The sequence below is a fragment of the Carettochelys insculpta genome, chromosome 33, assembly GCF_033958435.1.
Source record: "Carettochelys insculpta isolate YL-2023 chromosome 33, ASM3395843v1, whole genome shotgun sequence".
In the NCBI taxonomy this organism is placed as follows: Eukaryota; Metazoa; Chordata; order Testudines; family Carettochelyidae; genus Carettochelys; species Carettochelys insculpta.
This window is the reverse complement of record NC_134169.1, coordinates 83,535-105,963: the sequence shown is the minus strand read 5'-3', so window position 1 is coordinate 105,963 and position 22,429 is coordinate 83,535. Positions and strand designations below refer to the sequence as shown.

Genomic DNA, 22,429 nt, shown 5'->3' with positions numbered 1-22,429 from the left:
AGTCCTTAGGAATAAAGGGGAAACCAAAAAGCGAGACGAGAACACTCAGACTGTGCACGAGTGAGAGGAGACATGGTAGCAGTTTTCAGGGATCTAAAAGGGCTCGGCTGCCTTCCACGGGGCGTCTCTCCCACCTGGGGGTGGCTGCAGCGGGCACCAAACTTCGAAGGTCTTTGGAACTTCAAGACTAACTGCTCCGCCATTGGCCATGTGCTCCCGCGGGCTGGGGGAGTCTGGGAGAGCAGGGGCAGGGCCACAGCAGGGTGAGCAGGATGGTTAAAAAATGCCACTAGGGGAAGGTGGAAGGCCCTGGAAGCCTGGGACGTCAAGCAATGCTGCACGGGACAGCAAGCCCAGAACCACGACGCGCTGTGCTCCAGAGCAGGACATCATTGCCAATCCAGGCCCCACAAGGGGCCAAAATACAAGAAGGGGCTGCTGCAGCAGGCACTGTCTGGCTGCACCCCAGTCCTCGGCGGGCAGGGGCTGGGCTGACGCCCCCAGGGGCTCAGTGTTTGGAAGTGAGAGTTTGTGAGCGGTAAGTTGCTGATGAAACGGTGAGTCATGGGAATTAAGGAGCTGCTGTGGAGATAAATGGGGTTCTCCGCAGAGGGCCCTCTCCCTCGGAGGCTTGGAAGAATCGTGGAGAGCTTGCACGCAGAGCAGCGTGTGGTCCCAGGAAAGCTGCTGTGTGAGACAGAAGAGCTGTGAGGAGTGTGCAAATTGGTGTGTCTCAGGAAGAGCTGAGAAGTGCAAGGGGAGGGTGTGCCCTTCATAAACCTGAAGAGTGGAAACAAGCCAGCACCTGGGAGTATAGCTCAGTGGTAGAGCATTTGACTGCAGATCAAGAGGTCCCTGGTTCAAATCCAGGTGCTCCCTGAACAGCACTTTTCCTAACGAAAACCCTCTTTTCATACCCATCCCCAGCAAGGCCAGGAGCTCCACTGAATGGGGGGCGCTGTTAAAAACTCGCCATCCCCCCCACGGCCACATCTGGTCTTCAGCTGAAGTCAGGTCCATCCTTCTGGGCCTAGTTTTCATTTTCTTACCCAAGGTTGGCCACAGGCTTCCCCCTTTCCCCGCCCCCATATTGAGCGGGTGCCCAGGATGTTCGCCTGCGGCAGGGGCCTGGGAAAGCGTCCCAGTAGGAATATGTTGAAAGCAGGGGGGGGAAGCAAAGCTGAGGTGCAGACTCAGCTCATATTACAGCTGGGGAAGGGCTGGCCTGTTGCACACGCCAACCACTGTGGGCACACAGGCCAGGGTGCAGGAATTTGGGAGGGTGGGGCTTTTATGGTAAATGTGGGCCACCAACCCCTTCACATACAGGGGCCCTGTCCTTCTTCCCTCTCCTCCCTTGAACCCTCCCCAGCCAGCCTGGCCCTGCCCCTCTCACCCAGCATCCCCCAATGCCCTACCCCCCTCTTCCCTGCCATGCACACTGGGGTCCTGGGTGCTGCACACCATGGGTGAGCCTAGGTGCCCCCACTGCCCAGCACATGCACCAGGGTGCACCTGATGGCACGCAGGGCGGGGGCACAGGAGTCAGAGCAGGGTGCTGGGGTGGTGTCAGGGTTGGGGGTCTATGAGGTGCTCCGTGTACAGGACTGGCATACATGGGGGGGCGGTATAGGAGTTACGGCTGGGTGCTGGTGATGTGGGGCACAGGTGTCAGGATTGGGGGGTGTATGAGGGGTGAGGGACAGGGGGGGTGTTGCAATGTTCAGGGTGCAGAATTTAGGGTAAGGTGCGGGGGCGGGGGCGGTGGTCAGAAGTTGGGGCAGGGCCCAGAGCCAGTTGTTCATGTGGAATCCAGGGTAAGGCTTTGGGGAGGAAGGGCAAGGGGTTACCGGTTGGGGGGGTGGGGGGCGGTACAGTATGTGTGGGTGGGGTTGGAATGACCCTGGGACTGGCTTATCACTGATTTTAGTTCAGGGTGGCCTTCCTGAAGTATCTATTTAATTAAGCTGACTTGGACCAAGCATTTGAGGCTGAAGCTGACGACTCAGCCTGTGCACCTAACTAGCATGGAAGGATTTTTTTTTTTTTTTTAGACACGTCAGCCACAGACTAATGAAATATTTAAAGTAACGTTTAAACAAAGGTCCAGTGGACATGCCACACACCTCTTTTTTCAGCAAATTCCTGGTTGGAATGAGAAATGAGAAATATCAACAATTTAAGCTTGCTTGCTGGAATGTACGGACCATGCTGACCGGCTTGACGGAAGATCTTCAGGCCATCAGTGACACCTGAAAGACCACTGTCAGCAACGAGGAACTGAAGAGGCTCCGAGTTGATATCGCTGCACTGCAAGAGACGCGACTCGCAGATTCGGGATCTCTAAAGGAAAAGGACTACATCTTTTTCTGGCAGGGTAAAGCCCAAGAAGAACCCAGAGAGCATGGTGTTGGCTTTGCTGTCAGAAACACCCTTCTACAAATGGTAGAATTAGTTATGGGCGGATCAGAAAGACGTCTTCGGATCACGCTTCAACCTTGCGCCGGTCCTGTCCACCTGATCAGTGCTTATGCTCCAACCCTGTACACCATACCAGAAGTAAAAGACAAGTTCTATGACGTGCTTAGTGCTGCTGTAGCGCAAATACCTGCTTGTGAACAACTGTACATCTTGGGTGAATTCAATGCAAGAGTTGGAGCTGATTGGGCCTCATGGCCTTCCTGCTTAGGACACTTCGGTGTGGGAAAAATGAATGACAATGGACAGCGTCTCCTTGAACTGTGCACGTACCACAATCTGTGCATCACAAACACATTCTTCCGAACTAAGCCACAGCACAGAGTGTCGTGGAGACACCCACGCTCGAAGCACTGGCACCAACTAGACGTGGTCATCAGTAGGCGTAATAACCTCAAAAACGTCCTTCTGACGCGCAGCTATCATAGTGCTGACTGTGATACAGATCACTCGCTAGTTTGCTCCAAGCTCAAGCTGAGACCCAAGAAGCTGTACCGCTCTAAACCTGCTGGAAGGCACCGCATTGACCCCAGAAAGACGGCAAACTCGGAGAAAGCTGAAAAGTTCAGAGAGACCCTCCAGGAAAATCTGCGCAGCGGCCCCGGGGGCGTCGATGCGACATCCAAATGGCAACATCTGAGGGATACAGTTTACAACATGGCCTTGTCGGTGTTTGAAAGAAGAGCTAGAAACACGAATGACTGGTTCGAAGCTAACTCTGATGAGATGATTCCAGTCATTGAAAAGAAGCGCGCTGCACTCCTGGAGTACAAACGCTCACCGAGCCAGAGTACCCAGCAAGCACTTAGAGAGGCCAGAAGAACAGTACAGCAGACAGCCAGGCGCTGTGCCAACAACCACTGGCTCCAGCTATGCAGCAGCATTCAGACCTGTGCCGACTTTGGTAATCTCAGAGGAATGTACGAGGGTATGAGGAAGGTATTGGGACCCACCCAGAACAAGATGGCACCTCTGAAATCCAAATCTGGTGAAGTCATCGCTGACAAAACCAAACAGATGGAGCGCTGGGTTGAGCACTACTCCGAGCTGTACTCACGCGAGAACGTTGTGGTTGATGCAGCCCTCGATGCCGTCGAGCTCCTACCAGTAATGGATGAACTGGACCAAGAGCCGACTGTGGATGAACTGAAGACAGCCATCGACAGCATTGCAGCAGGAAAGGCCCCTGGCCAGGACGGTATACCACCAGAGGTAATCAAATGTGCCACGGACACACTCCTGGAACCCCAACATGAGCTACTGTGCCTGTGCTGGAAAGAGAGTGAGGTTCCACAGGATATGCGTGACGCTAACATTGTAACGTTGTATAAGAACAAAAGAGACAGAAGCGACTGCAACAACTACCGTGGAATCTCCCTCCTAAGCATCACTGGTAAACTGTTCACTCACGTCATCCTTGGCAGACTCCAGAAGATTGCTGAGAGGGTGTACCCCGAATCGCAGTGCAGATTCCGCGCAGAGAGGTCTACAGTTGACATAGTCTTCTCTCTAAGGCAGCTGCAGGAGAAGTGCAGGGAGCAGAGGAAGCCACTCTACATAGCCTTCATCAACCTGACCAAGGCCTTTGACTTGGTCAGCAGGGATGGTCTGTTCAAACTGCTCCACAAGATAGGCTGTCCTCCACGGTTACTCAAGATGATCCAGTCGTTCCACGAAGACATGAGAGGAACCATCCAATATGACAGTGCATTATCGGATGCTTTCAGAATGAGGAGCGGCGTCAAACAAGGATGCGTGCTTGCTCTGACATTGTTCGGGATCTTCTTCTCACTCCTCCTGAAGCATGCCTTTGGATCTTCAACAGAGGGCATCTTGCTGCACACAAAATCTGATGGAAACTGTTTAATCTTGCAAGGCTGAAAGCTAAGTCTAAGGTGCGGGAAGTCCTCATCAGAGACATGCTGTTCGCAGACGATGCTGCTGTAGTGTCTCACACAGAAGACCAGCTTCAAAAACTGCTGGATCGGTTCTCCAAAGCGTGCAAGGACTTTGGGCTTACCATCAGCCTAAAGAAGACAAACGTACTTGGTCAGGATGTTGCTGAATCCCCATCAATCAGCATTGACAACTATACGTTAGAGGTCGTCCATGAGTTCATTTACCTCGAGTCCACCATCACTGACACCCTGTCGTTGGACACTGAGCTAAATAGGAGGATCGGAAAAGCGTCCACAACTCTGTCCAGACTCAGCAAGAGAGTGTGGAATAACAACAAGCTGTACCCTCACACCAAAATGCAAGTCTACAGTGCCTGCATCGTCAGCACCCTCCTTTATGGCAGCGAGACTTGGACCCTGTATGCCCGCCAGGAAAAGAGGCTGAACGTCTTCCACTTGCGCTGCCTCAGGCGCATCCTTGGAATATCATGGAAGGACAGAGTGACCAACACCACCATCCTTGAGCAAGCTGGGAACCCAACCATGCACACCCTCCTCAGGCAGCGTCGGCTCCGCTGGCTTGGCCACGTCCACAGGATGAATGATGGAAGGATTCCAAAAGACATCCTGTATAGTGAGCTAGCCTCTGGCAAAAAACCTCCCGGAAGCCCCCAGTTGTGCTACAAAGATGTCTGCAAGAGAGACCTCAGAGAGGTAGACATCGAGCTGGACAACTGGGAAGAACTAGCAGACGACCACAGCAGATAGACATCCACGCAGTGTGCAGACATCTGAAGACATCCATGCAGTGTGCAGCAGCAGTTAGTAAGGCAAATAGGATGTTAGGAATTATTGAAAAAGGGATCGATAATAAGACAAAAGATATCATATTTCCCCTATATAAAACTATGGTACGCCCACATCTTGAGTACTGCGTGCAGATGTGGTCTCCTCACCTCAAAAAAGATATATTGGAATTAGAAAAGGTTCAGAAAAGGGCGACTAAGATGATTAGGGGCTTGGAACGGGTCCCATATGGGGAGAGGCTAGAGAGACTGGGACTTTTCAGTCTGGAAAAGAGGCGATTGAGGGGCGATATGATAGAGGTATATAAAATCATGAATGGTGTGGAGAAAGTGAATATAGAAAAAATTATTTACCTTTTCCCATAATACAAGAACTAGGGGACACCAAATGAAATTGATGGGTAGTAGGTTCAAAACTAATAAAAGGAAATTTTTCTTCACACAGCACACAGTCAACCTGTGGAACTCCTTGCCCGAGGAGGCTGTGAAGGCCAGGACTCTATTAGGGTTTAAAAAAGAGCTTGATAAATTTTTGCAGGTTAGGTCCATAAATGGCTATTAGCCAGGGATAAAGTATGGTGCCCTAGCCTTCAGAACAAGGGCAGGAGATGGATGGCAGGAGATAAATCACTTGATCATTGTCTTCTGTTCTCCTTCTCTGGGGCACCTGGCATTGGCCACCATCGGCAGATGGGATGCTGGGCTGGATGGACCTTTGGTCTGACCCAGTATGGCCATTCTTATGTTCTTATGTTCTTAGATGGAGGCAGGGGTTACACAAGGGCCTTCAGAAGGGCGAGATGAGGATCAGGCAGCTAGCAGAGGAGAAGCGAGCACACAGAAAGCGCACTAAGGACTTGCCAGACACCCACCACATCTGCAAGAGATGCAGCAAGGACTGTCACTCTTTTAACAGCAACGAAGGGTCCTGTGGCACCTTATAGACTAACAGAAAAGTTCTGAGCATGAGCTTTCGTGAGCACAGACTCACTTCATCAGATGCTGGTCTTGGAAATCTGCAGTGCCAGGTATAAAACTTTCATGCGCTCACGAAAGCTCATGCTCAAAACTTTTCTGTTAGTCTATAAGGTGGCACAGGACCCTTCATTGCTGTTACAGATCCAGACTAACATGGCTATCCCTCTGATACTTGTCACTCTCATGTGGGTCTTCATAGTCACAGTAGACACTGTAAATGAAGTCCTCAATTGAAACTATAAAGGGCGTGATCCATAGTCTACGTAGACTGAAGGATGCCTTCTACTACTCCTGGTTGGCCCATGCCTGTTACATACTTTTGAGCACCACTGAACATCTCTCTCACAGGTTCTATGTTATGCTGAGAAGTTATTAATGACTTGGATGAGGGACGAGATGGCACCTTCAGCAAATCTGTGGATGACGAAAACTAGGGGGAGAGGTAGATATGTTGAAGGGTTGAGAGAGAATCCAGAGTGACCTGGATAAATTGGAGGACTGGGCCAAAAGAAATCTGATGTGGTTCAACAAGGAGAAGTGTAGAGTCTCACACCTAGTCGGGGGGGTTGCTCCTGCTAGAAGCAGGGGGCTGGACTAGATGACCTCTTGAGGTCCCTTCCAGCCCTGTGATTCTGTGATCCTGTCCAACAAGCTGGCAGGGTTTTCACTTTTGTATTAACAGAGCCAGAGAGGGCGGTGAGTCTGCAAGCTGCTGTTCGCACATCTTGCTCATTGCATGTTTGGGCCCGTACAAGCTAGTTCATAGAATCATAGAACACTAGGCCTGGAAGGGACCTCGAGAGGCCATCGAGTCCAGCCCCCTGCCCCAATGGCAGGATCAACTACTGTCTAAACCATCCCTGACAGACATCTATCTAACCTGTTCTTAAATATCAACAGCCATGGAGATTCGACAACCTCCCTTGGCAATTTATTCCACTGTTTGACCACCCTGCCAGTTAGGAACTTTTTCCTGATGTCCAACCTAAACCTCCCTTGCTGCCGTTTAAGTCCATTGCCTCTTGTTCTGTCCTCAGAGGCCAAAAAGAACAAGTTTTCTCCCTCCTCTTTATGACACCCTTTTAGGTATCTGAAAACTGCTACCATGTCTCCCCTCACTCTTGCACAGTCTGAGTGTTCTCGTCTCGCTTTTTGGTTTCCCCTTTCTTCCTAAGGACTTTGTGATCTTGGGCAAATGCCTTTGCCTTCTGTGTGGCTCTGAAATCCCTCCTCCACCCCACCAAAATGGGTGAGGCTATTTGGGTGTCTGTAGAACACAGAACAAAAGGTTTGTGCACCAAGTGAATCTTTGAACATGTTGAGTTAAAGCGAATAGTGAATTCCATGGCCACTCTCCAATATAATCAAAGCTTTAAGCTTACAATAAAGAAACTTTAGATGGTGCATAAAAGCTGCAATTTCTTATATAGGGGCAGGATCAATTAATTATTAAAATAACTCTTGGGATGTAACTACAATTCCCCCCAAACCTGTCTTGGGTCTCAGAGGCTATCAGTTATCGACTTCTTTCCGACTGGTGAACGACTGTATATCCTTGGTGACTTCAGTTGCAAGAGTTGGACGTGACCATCAGTCCTGGCCAGTCTGCCTCGGTCATCATGGTATTGGGAAAATGAACAAAAATGGTCAGAGGCCTCTCAAAAGTCAGGTCTCAGAATCAAATCTGCATCACTAATACTTTCTTTAACTTCAAAGAGTGAAACAAGGTTTCATGGCACCACCCCAGATCTGGTCGCTGGCCTCAATTTGACCTTTTACTGGTACGCAGGAAACATCTCAATGCCGTCAAATTTATACGCTTGTACCACAGCGCAGATTGTGACACTGATCACTCCTTGACCATCAGCAGGGTGAAAATAGTCCCAGAGAAACTCTATGTGAGAAAGGATGCAGAAGGGCAAAGATCAATACCCTCAATACCAGAGATGCACTGAAATGCTCTGTCTTCACAAATGATATCACTCACAAAATGGAACACAAACCTGACCAACAAACCGTTGATGAAACATGGTCCATGCTGAGAGATGCAATGCACGAATGTGCCAATCTGCCTTTGGAACATGTAAATTCTCTAACAAAGACTGGATCAATGACAATCCCGACATTCTTAGGCCTCTTCTTGATGAAAAATGCAAGGCAGATCTGAATAGCATAAAGAACTCATCACAAAGCAAAGAAATTAACTTCAGCACGCAAGATCTGTTCTTCAGAGAGAATTCAGGCAGTATGCAAACAAGTACTGGGCTGATCTATGTTCTAATATTCAAAAGGCATCTGATTTGGGCACCCTGAAAAGTATGTGTGAGAAACTGAGGAAAGCACTCGGGCCAACCATTACCAATGTCGCCCCTCTGAAGCATTTAGATGGACAGGAGATCACAGGAAAAAAGCTGCAGATGTCCAGATGGTAGAACATTACTCAAGTCTGTATTCCCACAAGCACACAATACAACTGGAACTTGACAACCTCATCCCAACTCTTCCAGAAATGTCAGCGCTAGATGCAGAACCGACAGAGGAGAAACTTTCTCAAGCTCTTGATGCTGTCTCCAATGGGAAAGCACCAGGAAATGACAGAATCACAGCTGAAGTCCTGAAGGCAAATAAGGCTGTGCTCATCCTCTTTCTCTATGACTTACTCTTAAAGTGTTGGAGAGTGGGAGATGCCCCACATGACATGAAGGATGCAGACATAACCACTATCTATAAAAACACAGGCAACAAGGGTGACTGTGACAACTATAGAAGCATCTCTTTATCTAGCATCACAGGAAAAGCATTTGCCCATATCATTCTCAAACGCCTGCAAAAACTCACAGATGGAGTCTATCCAGAAATACAATGTGGCTTCAGGGCTGGCAGGTCAACAATGGACATTATTTTCTCTCTTCGACAACTACAGGAAAAATGAAGAGAACAAGGAAAGCCATTATTCATAGCATTTGTGGACTTAACAAAGGCATTTGACACAGTTAATAGATCAAGACTATACAGAGTATTAACCAAGATTGTCTCCCCACTGACCCTACTCAAGTTCATAACATCTTTTCATGAAAACATGAAAGCAACAGTGCAATACAATTATCAGGGGGGTAGCCGTGTTAGTCTGGATCTGTAGCAGCAACGAAGGGTCCTGTGGCACCTTATAGACTAACAGAAAAGTTTAGAGCATGAGCTTTCGTGAGTTAACTCACTTCTTCAGATGCTGGTCCTGGAAATCCTATAGAAGCATCTCTTTATCTAGCATCACAGGAAAAGCATTTGCCCATATCATTCTCAAACGCCTGCAAAAACTCACAGATGGAGTCTATCCAGAAATACAATGTGGCTTTCCAGGATTTCCAGGACCAGCATCTGAAGAAGTGAGTTAACTCACGAAAGCTCATGCTCTAAACTTTTCTGTTAGTCTATAAGGTGCCACAGGACCCTTCGTTAGTGCAATAGAATGGATCTACATCAGAACCATTTGTGATGAACAGCAGAGTCAAACAAGGGTGTGTTCTTGCGCCTACCCTCTTTGGCATATTCTTCTCAATTCTATTAAATTGTGCATTTCAAAACTCACACAGTGATGTATTTCTCCACACAAGATTAGATGGGTCCCTCTACAATCTGGTATGACTCAAGGCCAACACTAAGGTCAAGAAAGTCCTCATTGGGGAACTCCTCTTTGCAGATGATGCAGGTGTCGTCGCTCATAATGAAGATACACTACAGTCACTGATGGAGTCTCTGTCCAGAGCCTGCAAGTTATTTTCCCTTGACATAAGTGTGAAGAAAACTGTTATGTTCCCTCAAGATATATCTCAGCAACCCAACATTATTCTGGATAACAGCCCATTAGATGTGGTTCAACAATTCTGTTACCTTGGATCTACTGTCACCACAAACCTATGCATGGATGAAGAACTGAACATCAGAATCAGGAAGGCAGCTACTCTTTTTGGCAGACTTACAAAATGAGCATGGAACAATCCCAAACTGACAATGAAAACAAAGATACTAATCTACCAGGCATGTCCATTGAGTATCCTGCTATAGGCATCTGAGTCATGCAGCACCTGCTTGAACCAGGAAAAAAATTGAATGGCTTCCATCTTCGCTGCCTCTGCAGAATTATGAATATCAACTGGCAAGAAAAGTTACAAATGCAGCTGTCCTGTCAAGATCTGGCACACTCAGCCTCACAGCAATCCTCAACAGCCGAAGACTATGATTGCTTTGTCATGTGAGAAGAATGGGTGACGAATGTCTTCCCAAAGAAATCTTCAGTGAACAGTCATGTGGGATGAGAACAAGAGGAAGACCAGAGCTAAGATTCAAGGATATATGCAAAAATGCCATGAAAATATTCAACATTGATCTCGACTCCTGGGAATCTACATCTTCAGATTGAAACACTACATCTGGACGATGTACAGATTACAGATTGAATTGAATACAGATTGAATACCAGATTGAATTGAATACAGATTGAAACACTACATCTTCAGATTGAAACACCTGGAGACGATTGTTACGACAGGGCACATCACCCTTCGACAGCGTATGCACAAGAGACTCTAAAGAGCTGCCTCTTAGAAGAAAAACCTCTCGGACTCAAAAATTCAGAAACAGCCTGACATGGTTATTGCAATTAACGGTGCAAAGCCAACATTGGATGGATAAGCCATGAGAGAAGCTGCAGACTCAAACACTGCCCATAGTGCCTCACTGCTGCTGCTAACCACTGTCTCTCAAGACAAAAAGGAGGGGGGCATACAGAATAATGACTTAACACAAGTGTGGTGGTGGTACAGTGGTGAGCATAATTGCCTTCCCCACAGTTGAGCTGGGTTTGATTTCCAGGTGATGCAATGATGGGATTATCTCCCTTTTCTGGAAGTGGTCCTGTTACTTAAATCCGCTGCTCAGTCCAGTACAAGACATGTTTAAGTTCTGTAACTTTCAGTCATTGTTGGTTTTAAGTCCTGTCACTTTCTGTAAGTCTTGTGACTGTAGCTTTGTTCTATACATGTAGTTTTGTTCTATATAGTTATATTGTTTCATGAGCTTTGCTTTGTAGCAGCTGCTAGCTCACTATTACCTATTATAAGTTAAATAGTAGCAGCGAGCTAGCTGTGTTAGTCTGTATTCTAACAGAACACAATAGCAGAAATGTAGCACTTTAAAGACTAACAAAATGATTTATTTGGTGATGAGCTTTCATGGGACAGACCCACTTTATCAGATGAATAGTGTTTCCGGTACAGACTGACATCTATAAATACAGAGGTCCAAAGTTACAGGATTAGTATTACTGTGGTGAAGCCTGTGATTGCTGGTGAGAATCTTTCTTAGGTTAGGAAGTTGTCTATAGGAGAGGACAGGCCTGTCACCTAGGGCCTTCTAGAGTGTCGTATCATGATCTAGAATAGGCTACAGGTTTGTAATGATGCATTGTAGGGGTTTGAGCTGGGGGCTATAGGTGATGAGAAGTGGAGTTCTGTTATTGATCTTCTGGGACTATGTTGAAGTAGCTGGTTTCTGGGTATTACCTTGGCTCTGCCAATCTTTTTTTTTTTTTTCACTTCTCCCAGTGTGGCTGTGATCTTGGCTCTGTCCCTCCGCATGAGTCTGCAGCAAGGGACGCCCACAGACACAATCCCAGCTCACCCCACCAAAGTGGGGGTCACTGTGTCACAAATCATGGGTCGTTTGCATGAAGGAATAGTGTGAATGGTTGGCATGAGTGAATTGACAGTAAGTTGGCTGAAGAGAGGCCATCGTGCATCAATGCCCCAGTGCATTATGGATTTATTCATCACCTAGGGTCTGAGACAGTGCCCCAGTGGATTATGGACTTGTTCTTCACTTTGAGAACAAAATTACACAGAAGGCAAGTTCCCAGGTAAAAAGTTAACAAGAAAGAAACAAACACCAAGGTCGTGGTTGCTCATTGCTCCTGGCTGAGGCAAGCAGAACTGGTTATAGGCAAGCACCCCACCTGGACTGAGGGGTACGACCAATGAACTGAACATCTCTTCCTCTAGGCTGTCTCCTACCAAGAAGATAAATAGTACATCAATTTGCCACAGGAGTCAGCGTTCATCAGTTTGGCATAATGGGGTGATGTGCACGTTGGACTCTTGCCTCAAACAACTAAACAAGATTACCTGTGGTCTGGCCAACCCTAGAGGGTCAGTGTGGGTGTAAATGGATTTATGAGTGCATATGTACTTAATTAGGTTAAGAATTAGGCTGTTAAATTGGGATAAACATTATACCATTAACCAGTCAAGCTACACATTACTTTTGATTTGCTCTCTAATTGTTAACTATTCAATTTAACATGGTTTTTAAACTGTTACCATAGGTGCATGCAATAAACTGATTGTTGTTGATCAACTGTGCAGCAGCTCCCATTCTATGACAGTGGTGGAGAAATGCAGGCAGAGACGTTAATTCCACGGTATAAATAAAAATAACACCGGTGTATGGGGGAACGGAAAAAGTACTGTCTTTTGGACTATGGGGGCCTGTCTGCTGGGGATAAATACCCCGAGTCTCACTTGCTAGCAAACGGGTGACTGGGGGGTGAGGGGGGCAGTCTGCCTGGGAATAAGTATCCAGGCCTAAGTTGTTGTAAAAAGGGATGGGCTCCGAGTGGTTGTCTGTCTGGGAATAAACACCCTGACTCTAACTCCCGTGAAGGAGGTATTTGGTGGTGAGTGTGGGTGTCTGCCTGGGAGTAAATACCCTGAGTCCTGGGAAGAAGAACACTAGGAAAGGACAATCCCCTTTTCTAAAACCAGAGAGGACTGAGAGCTTAAGAGCCAAAAAAGGAGGGAAGACGGAAGCCAACATGTTTTGTAAAAGAGGAAAAAGGGAATAAAAGGAGGTAGATTTTGTAGCAGCAGGTAAATCAGTGTCATCCCCACTGGGCTGAGAAAAGTGACTCCTGAAGGCTGGACTGTCGCCATGACTGCTAGTCCCAATCTAACGAAGGGTATATCTAAACTTGAGCGTTTGGAGGATACCTTCAGCAAATATGAACTCATGTGTAAACCAGGGCAAAGGGACAGTTTGGCAGCAGCAGTTTCACTTGCATATGCTGCAGCAAAGGAAGCATTTGAATGCTGGCAGCCTGAGGGGGCAAGAGCCAGACAGCTACTGGCTGATTTGTGAGCATGTAAATGAGAGGTTGAGATGGAAAAGAGGCATCTAAGCACAGCTGTGGGCAAGTGGAGGATGTAAGAGAGGTTAAGAAAGAAGAAAAAAATAAAGAAAATGCTGGGATTAGAAGCTGAGGATTTACAGAAAGTAGCAGAATTAGTACTAGGACTACAGTTCCTTGTGGAAAAGTTAAGCAAACAAACCAAGGAGGGAAAGGAACATGCATGCAAAGGGACAGAGTACATGAAGGAGGAAATTCAAGCTAAGGCTCTGCAACTAGCGTGTGTGATGCGGGGAGGGGGGCGGGGGTTGAGATCCCTGTGATGGGTTTAAAAGATTCAGTTTGAATAGTAATGGAGAGGTAGTTGTGTTAGTCTGTATTCTAACAAACCAGCAGTCATCTAGCACTTTAAAGACTAACAAAACAATTTATTACATGACAAGCTTTTGTGGAACAAGACCCACTTCTTCAGATCTACAGCTTTTCCAGTCCAGACCCAATTACATAGCACAAAGGTCCAAAACCAAAAATTACAATAGAAACTGACAAATCAAATACATAGAACTGAGGGAGGAGGGTGGGATGTTAAGTGTCTTGCCTGAGATAATTATGAACATCCAAGGAAGGGAAGCGGTCCTTGTAGCGTGTGAGGTAATTGCTGTCTTTGTTCATACCAAGTGTTCATGAGTCAGATTTAAGTATGAACCCCAGTTCACAAATCTCCCTATGCAATCTGCTTTTAAAGTCTCTTTGTTGTAGGACACATAGTCTCAAGTCTTAAACAGAATGGCCCGTTCCATTTAAATGCTCAGGGCAGGCATTGGGAATCTCAATGCACATGGGCCTATTAGTGAGCATTTCGACAGATGGGGCCATTCTGTCACAACAAAGAGACTTGAAAAGCAGATTATATAGGGAGATTTGTGAACTGGGGTTCATACTCAAATTAACACTTGGTATGAACAAAGACAGCAATTACCTCACACATTACAAGGACCGCTTCCCTTCCTTTTATGTTTGTAAATTATCTCAGGCAAGACACTTAACAGCCCCCACCCCTCACCCCCGCTCCTTCAGTTCTATGGATTTGATTTGTCAGTTTTGATTGCAAATTTTTTTTTTGGACCTTTGTGCTCTATAACTGAGGCTGGACTGGCAAGACTATTGAGCTGAAGAAGTGGGTTTGTCCCAGGAAAGCTCATCACCTAATAAATCATTTTGTTTAAAGTCTTTAAAGTGCTACATGACTGCTGTTCTTTTGTTTTCTTAATTTTATTTTATTTTATTTTTTGTTAAGATTCAGTTTGCTATAATGATCTGGACAGACATAAGGTGAGAAAGGAGTTGTGATTTTATGCCATAAATATTGGAGATAGGTAAAATAAGTGCAACAAATTGAAGCCTAACTTGGCAACTGCATCTGGGCTGTAAAAAAAAACAAACAGCTTTCTGAATAGATGCCAAGATTATGAGACCTTGAAGAAGCTGCCTGGCTCTGGAAGCTGTTTGCCTTAAGTTTTTTTTTCCCCAGTGCATTAACTCTTTTGTGGTAATTTATGTAGTCTTGCAAGCATTCAAGTTGTGGAGTACGTGTATGTGTCATGGGGTTTAATTTAAATTAATTGTCTTGCTAACAAACGGTTGTGTCAGAATCCAATAATTCGTCCTTGTGGTGACAAGGAGCTGTCCTTATTTTTGGGCTGCCAAGTGTCTGGCAGTCAGGATCTGTACTCATCCTTTTGTGTTTGGGGCATCTTTGATTGGTGACCCCCCCATCTGGAGGAATTTTTTGTTTATTTTGCTGGTATATCCATAAAAAGGAGACACCTTCCCATCTGGACGCCTTCCAATCTCAGAGTACAGAGATTGTGTAAAGCTTAAATAGATTCACAGAGTTAAGTTTTCTCTTCTGTTGCAAAACTGAAAAAATTTGTAGAGGTAACATCAATATACAGAAATAAGGGGTGGGGTGTATTTGGAATCACCTGCTAAGCATTCTGCCCAGCAGGACCAGGGGGATCTGTGGGGTATGATGAGTCAAATTTGTTAGCTAGAGGAAGGGTGTAACACTCGTCTGCCAACAGCTCTCAGCCTTAAAGTTAACCCAGGCTATTCCCTATCTTGCTGAAGCAGAAGCAGAAATAGAGGGGGTAATCCAAGAGCTACAAAAGAAAGGGGTCCTATTTAAGTCTCTGATTCCCTTCAATAGCCCAAATTTCACCAGCTCTAAAAGAGTATGAAAAGTTCTGGCATCTTACTGTGGATTATAAAAATTAAATGCGGCACTCCCTGCTATGACTCCTGTAGTAGCCTGATGCCTATCCCAGATAAAAGAAACAAAGAAAGTGAAAACAAAAAGCAGTCAAGTAGCACTTTAAAGACTAGCAAAATGGTTTATTAGGTGAGCTTTCGTGGGACAGACCCAGTTCTTCAGACCATAGCCAGACCAGAACAGACTCAATATTTAAGGCACAGAGAACCAAAAACAGTAATCAAGGAGGACAAATCAGAAAAAGATAATCAAGGTGAGCAAATCAGAGAGTGGAGGGGTGGGGGGGAGGTCAAGAATTAGACTGAGCCAAGTATGCAGACAAGCCCCTATAGTGACTCAGAAAGTTCCCATCACGATTTAAACCATGTGTTAATGTGCTGAATCTAATTCTTGACCTTCCCCCCAACCCCTCCACTCTCTGATTTGCTCACCTTGATTATCTTTTTCTGATTTGTCCTCCTTGATTACTGTTTTTGGTTCTCTGTGCCTTAAATATTGAGTCTGTTCTGGTCTGGCTATGGTCTGAAGAACTGGGTCTGTCCCACGAAAGCTCACCTAATAAACCATTTTGCTAGTCTTTAAAGTGCTACTTGACTGCTTTTTGTTTTGATAGTGTATAGACTAGCAAGGCTTCCTCTTTGTTACTATTCAACAAAGAAAGTGAACTGTTAGCTAAAAGCCCAGGGCAGGAGTATAGCGACAGGAGAAAAAGAGGCAGTAAGTTCAGTCATGAAAGAGTCAAATTCCTGCACTAATACTTAAAATGGTAATATCTAATAAAAATGTCATTTTGGGGAATAGGCAAATAATTTAAGGAAAGAATAAGTTAACTTTGTGGAGTCTGGGAGAAACCAAGCAGTTAAACATTGTGGAAATGTTATAGAAAACAATTCTTGGTTTCTTTGCAACCATTCTAAAGGAAAAATGGGTCCTTCTTCCAAAGGAGTGTCTGTAAATAACACAGGCAAAGAGATGATCAGATTTAAAGCCGAATAATTTAGCAAAACTTGCAAAAAGAAGATAAGGGCTTCTATTAAAATTTAACTGCCCCTAAAAGGGAATGTAATCTATGTACAGCAGTGCAAAATTAAAGTAGTGTAAGAGGTGATAAGAAAAAAATGTATGCACTTAACACGAGTGACCTTCTAACAAGGTGCAATGTATATGATTTTCTTTTGGTAAAAGAAAAGCCTTTAAGCAACGTTAATATGGTAATTGGAAACACCCCTCATGATAAAAAGTGGGGGGGTCACTGTAGAAATAATTATCAGAGAGTTAGCTGTGTTAGTCTGTAGCTTCGAGAACAAGAAGTCTTGTGGCACCTTACAGACTAACAGATACTTTGGAGCATATGCTTTCGTGGGCAAAGACCTGCTTCATCAGATGCATGAGTGGGGGGGGCATTTCAGAGGGGTATTTAAAGAGTGGGTTCCCACTAAGAGTCCCAGAGCTCTGGCCCTCCCTCTTACTGGGACCCCACTCTTTAAGTACCCCTCTGAAACCACCTCCCCACTCGTGCATCTGATGAAGTGGGTCTTTGCCCATGAAAGCTCACGCTCCAAAATATCTGTTAGTCTATAAGGTGCCACAAGACTTCTTGTTGTTATAGTAATAATGCTTCTCAGTTATCAGCAAATAAGCCCAGAGATTAGCACAACAAAAAACTATTACAAATCTGGTATGCTGTATAAAAAGAAAACTGAGGCACACCACCTCTTTAATTTTAATGATTGTGATGGGGTTCAGGGGTCCCCAAACTCTGCACCCTGTCCGCAAGCAGGAGTGACTCTTAGCTGGAGAACAGCGGGTTTATTAGCTGACAGGGCACAGCATCATACAGAAGAGTCAATGCAGCAGGCAGAGACAGCCAGTCCAATCCATGTTGGGGAGAGGAGGCCCTGAGGGGCCCCCAGAGCTGGGGCCTTGCCCCCTCCTTTGTCTCTCTTTCTCCCAGCCCAGACTCACTGCTTCCCAACTTCCAGTTCCAATTCAAACCCCTCAGGCTCCACCTCCCCCTTTGTTTGCAGCCCAGAGGTGTCACCTGGTCGCCTAGGTTACCCTCAGCAGTAGCCTCACACCCTCTGTCGGCCACACACATCCACATACCGTATCCCCCACTACATCACAATGATTGACAAGTGGGATGATTCGCTCTAAACCAGTTTAAAGGGTAAAAGCCATTGACACCTTGCCTGGCCACAGAACACAAACCCAAATAAGTCTGGCTGGCATGTATGTAAGCCATCAAGGAAATATAGTGGACCATAAAGGGAGTAAGTAATGGTCCCCACAACTGTGGATATGCCCCACACTTCCAACCATAAAGGAACCCTGTTCATTACAGAATAAGGAATTAACAACCTGGTTTAAAAATAAATTAAACAATACTACTACTAAAGTATACTATGATGGAAAAATTGTGTTTTTGCTGTAGGACTGGAACCAGAAATTTGGCAAAATAAATTCTGGACAGAACCTCCAGTACAAGAATGTATATGTAACACTTATACTTTTAGCACCCTGAGTCAATATAGAGAAGTTACTCACTTCGGTAGCAACAATGGTTTTTGCAATATGTCCCCATGGGTCTCCACTAATGTGAAGCACCTATGGGGACCACTCAAAGAAGAAATTATTTTCCCATGTGAGAGAAAAAACAGATTGAAATAAATGCTACTAATTTTTTAGATTTTGATTTCTCCTTGGGAATAAATTGGGCTTGGTTATATGAATCGGTCCATAACAATCAACAGATTGGCAAACTAACTAAGACTACACAACAGAAAATAGAAGCTCAAAGTATGGCCATCCTTCACAAAGGAAAAGAAGTACTTAGCATAGCGGACCAGGCTCAAAAATTAAGTGTTCATCATTGGTATAATATATTCAAAAAATGGTCACCTACCTGGAGCCACTGCCATAAACATAGCCTTGCATCCATCATTGTTATATTGGCATTAATAGTCATTAGATTTATTATTCATGTGCTGTTGGATCAAAAGAATGTATGTCAAGTTAAACCGTAAGCCTATGTAAGGTGTCAGTATATTGCCATACAGTAAATCTCCGATACGTGCGATTTCAACTTGTGCTTAACTTAAACCAAAATCATGGGATTCCCAGGGCCTGGGGAGCACAGCTGCTCCACCAGCTCCCCACTCCAGCTCCAGCTCCCCCAGGCGGGGGAAGCCACAGGACAGACTTCTCCCTGGCTTTCCCCAGCTAGGAGAAGCCATGCAGCTGCCTGGTTCCTGGCTTCCTCCCCTCAACTTGCGCAAAATTCAGGTTATGTGAGGGTGCACAGGAGTGCAACCCTCAGGTAACCTGAGGGACTACTGTACATCAGTCACAAAGATTTAAAAGTGTCTCCACTCAAACATTGCTCTTAAGGGGTAAAAAGAGGGAACTACGTAGCCAAATAGTTGTGTAGGCAATAAGTTAGTTAGCTATGATAAATGTATGTCATAATGCTAATCAAGCACTAGATGTAGGCCTCAAAGAAGCAATAGGTAGCTTTTTTAACTTAGCTCCAGAACAGTTTGATGTTAGTATATTCTGATGTTAAATTGTAAAACAGTATTAGCATTCGAAAGAAACCTGGATACACTATGTTTAAAGATGCTGTGCTCTGACTCTGTACCTTCAGTTCCATGCTGCAATGATGTATCTGCATTGGGTGAGGGATAGCTCAGTGGTTAGATTATTGGCCTGCTAAACCCAGGGTTGTGAGTTCACTCATTTAGAGGTCTGAAACAAATGGTGCATCTACACTTTGAAAGAGGTATGCAAATAAGGGACATCAAAAATGCAAATGAGGTGCATGTTTGCATATTTCACACCTCATTTGCATATCCTCATTTCGAAAGAATGTCTTTCAAAAGAAGAAAACCAGCATACACACTGCTCTTTCGAAAGTAAACCCCATCTTCGAAAGAATACTTCTTCCATTTATTTAATGGGAAGAAGGATTCTTTTGAAGATGGGGTTTACTTTCAAAAGAGCAGCGTCTACACTGGTTTTCTTCTTTCGAAATAAGAATATGCAAATGAGGTGCCAAATATGTGAATATGTACCTCATTTGCATTTTTGATTTGCATACCTCTTTCGAAGGAGGAATGCAAGTGCAGACGCACCCAAAGCGATTAAAAAAAAAAGTCTGTCAGGAATGAAAAAAGAAGTCTGTCATGCTGAGTGCAGGGGACTGGGGGCGATGACCTCTGAAGGTCCCTTCCAGCTCTATGAGATAGGTATATCTCCATGTATTGTTTGTGTGAGAGGAAAAAAAAATCTTTTAGTGCATAAGTGCAAAGGTCACTGCATGGCCGGTGAGCAAAGGGTGTGGGAAGGTATAAAAAGCCCAGGACAGCCTAGCTGTTTGCTACATAACCAACTCACTTGGCTACCTCACTGACCGAATTAGTTTAAAAAAAAAAATCAGTGAGGCAGGTAATATGAGATGGGAGAGTACACATGCACAGGTACAAATGTTTTTAAATCATTAGCTATGGGAAACTGAACTCATTAAATCAGGGAGCATGGCCCTCCAACCTTGATGACAACTCTGGACTCCCAGGCGGTTGAGGTCATGGAGACAGATCTGGTCATCCTCCTCTTGGGGCACACCCATTGCTCATTCACAGCCCTAGGTCCAATAGTGGGACAGTATCAGAGAGGTAGCCGTGTTACTCTGTATCTTCAAAAACAACAAGAAGTCCTGTGGCACCTTAGCGAGAGTAACAGATATTTTGCAGCATAAGCTTTCGTGAGCTGATCCCAAATGGAACTACAAAGGGCGCGATCCATAGTCTACGTAGACTGAAGGATGCCTACTACTAAGCTTTCGTGGGCAAGGACTCGCTTTGTCATCTGACAAAGCAGGTCTTTGCCCACAAAAACTTATGCTCCAAAAATATCTGTTACTCTATAAGGTGCCACAGGACTTCTTGTTGTTAGTGAGACAGTGGTTACCTACCAGCTCTGTTTTTGGGCAACCAGAGCATGACCACTCATCAGCCCTGTGCTTTTGGGGAGTCAGGGAGTAACACTCCTGGAAAACAAATCCCCTTCCCCCAGGCTTCTGCTTGAATCAAAGACCAGGCACCGAAACTGGCAGGGGTAGACACACCTAAATCTTACCAGCAAGGGTGATTGGATTTAACGAAACACCCCTAGCCTCATCTGCATTGAAGATGGAACAGAAAGACCTCCCCATTAGCATTAACCATAATCTCTCTTTTTTCCTTCCTCTTTGGCTCAGTCTCCTCACGAGTGTTGTTTTGGCTTCCCCACTCACTCTGCAATAATGTTTCTTGTACCTAAGCTAAAAGATCCCTGTGGTGCCCAGAACTCCTGGGGCGTTTGCCCATCGAGTGGGTTACTAGCAGAATGATTGTGCTGTGAAAGTGGGGAGTGGGGAGGGGGTGCTGAACTGGGCTGGCATATGAGGATGGCAGCTAAGGGTGCTGTTTAGCCCAGCCACTGAGTCCAAGGGAACATAAGGGCCACAGTTTGGCACTGCTGTGCAACCAGCCCACTGAATACAGGGATATATAAGGTGTCAGCTTGTAAGTGCTGATTAACTGGTCCTCCCAGACAAGCTCAGGCACAGAGAGAGAGAGAGAGTTTTTACATGAGTCCAGCGTGGGAAGAACTTAATCCTGTGGACCCTGGGTCTGGCAGAATAGCTCCACTGGGTATAGCTGCTGGGTGTCAGGGGGAGTGGGCCATACATAGAGATGTTTGGGAGATTCATTCCCCCTGATAACATATCTAGGTACGTGGTCACGCATCCCTTGGGCTCCTCTAAATTGTGGAGTGCTAAAGGTACCACTTGGAAACTTTGGCCAAAGGAGCCTCCACAATTGCAGTGTATAAAAACCCTCCAACCTGAAGAAATAATCTTCATAGAAAAAATAGTGTGCTGGCAAGACCCTACAACCATAACAACACTATCCAGCCTGCTATGGGACAAGAGTGCTTCTGAGTGCATTTACACAATCCCTCAGTATCAGGATGTAACTCTAAATATAACCACACATTCTCAACTGACATTGGTTTTTCTGGCCTGGAAAAGTACAGCTAAATATGTCACAACAAATCATTTACGTTTCTCAGGGGCTGCCTTACAACCCTTCAGAGTCACAGGTCTCAAACAGCTACTGGATGATATTAAACATGTTAATGACTTCACCAAAGCCGCATGTCATTCAGCTACAGTATGACCACCAAAAGAATGCTTTGATTGCAGCTCATAGACAGTCACTTGCTTCTGTGATAGACGACCAAATACTGACATGTTTACTTAAATCTTAATAAAGCAAAAAAGCAGTCAAGTAGCACTTTAAAGACTAACAAAATAATTTATTAGGTGAACTTTCATGGGACAGACCCACTTCTTCAGACCATAGCCATAACCAGAACAGACTCAATATTTAAGGCACAGAAAACCAAAAATAGTAATCAGGATGGACAAATCAGAAAAAAAATTATCAAGGTGAGCAAATTAGAGAGTAGAGGGGCAGGAGCAGGGCAGGGGAGTCGAGAATTAGATTAAGCCAAGTATGCAAACGAGCCCCTATAATGATCCAGAAAATTCCCATCCCGGTTCAAACCACCAAATGTTAATGCTTCTCTCGCTTAAACAGTGATACAATGAGCATGACTGAGGTATCGAAAGGAGAAATATGTCACGAATCATGGGTCGTTTGCATGAGTGAGTAGTGTGAATGGTTGACATGACTGAATTGACAGTAAGTTAGCTGAAGAGAGACCATCAGGTATCAGTGGCCCTGGTAGATTATGGGCTTGTTCACTACTTAGG

General features: G+C 45.4%; 1 non-coding gene across 1 annotated transcript; it reads left to right on the top strand.

Moving 5' to 3' along the window:
* Positions 1-807: 807 nt before the first annotated feature.
* TRNAC-GCA (transfer RNA cysteine (anticodon GCA)) lies at positions 808-879 on the top strand. The gene has a single exon. It is a non-coding gene; the product is annotated as a tRNA-Cys (tRNA).
* Positions 880-22,429: the final 21,550 nt, after the last annotated feature.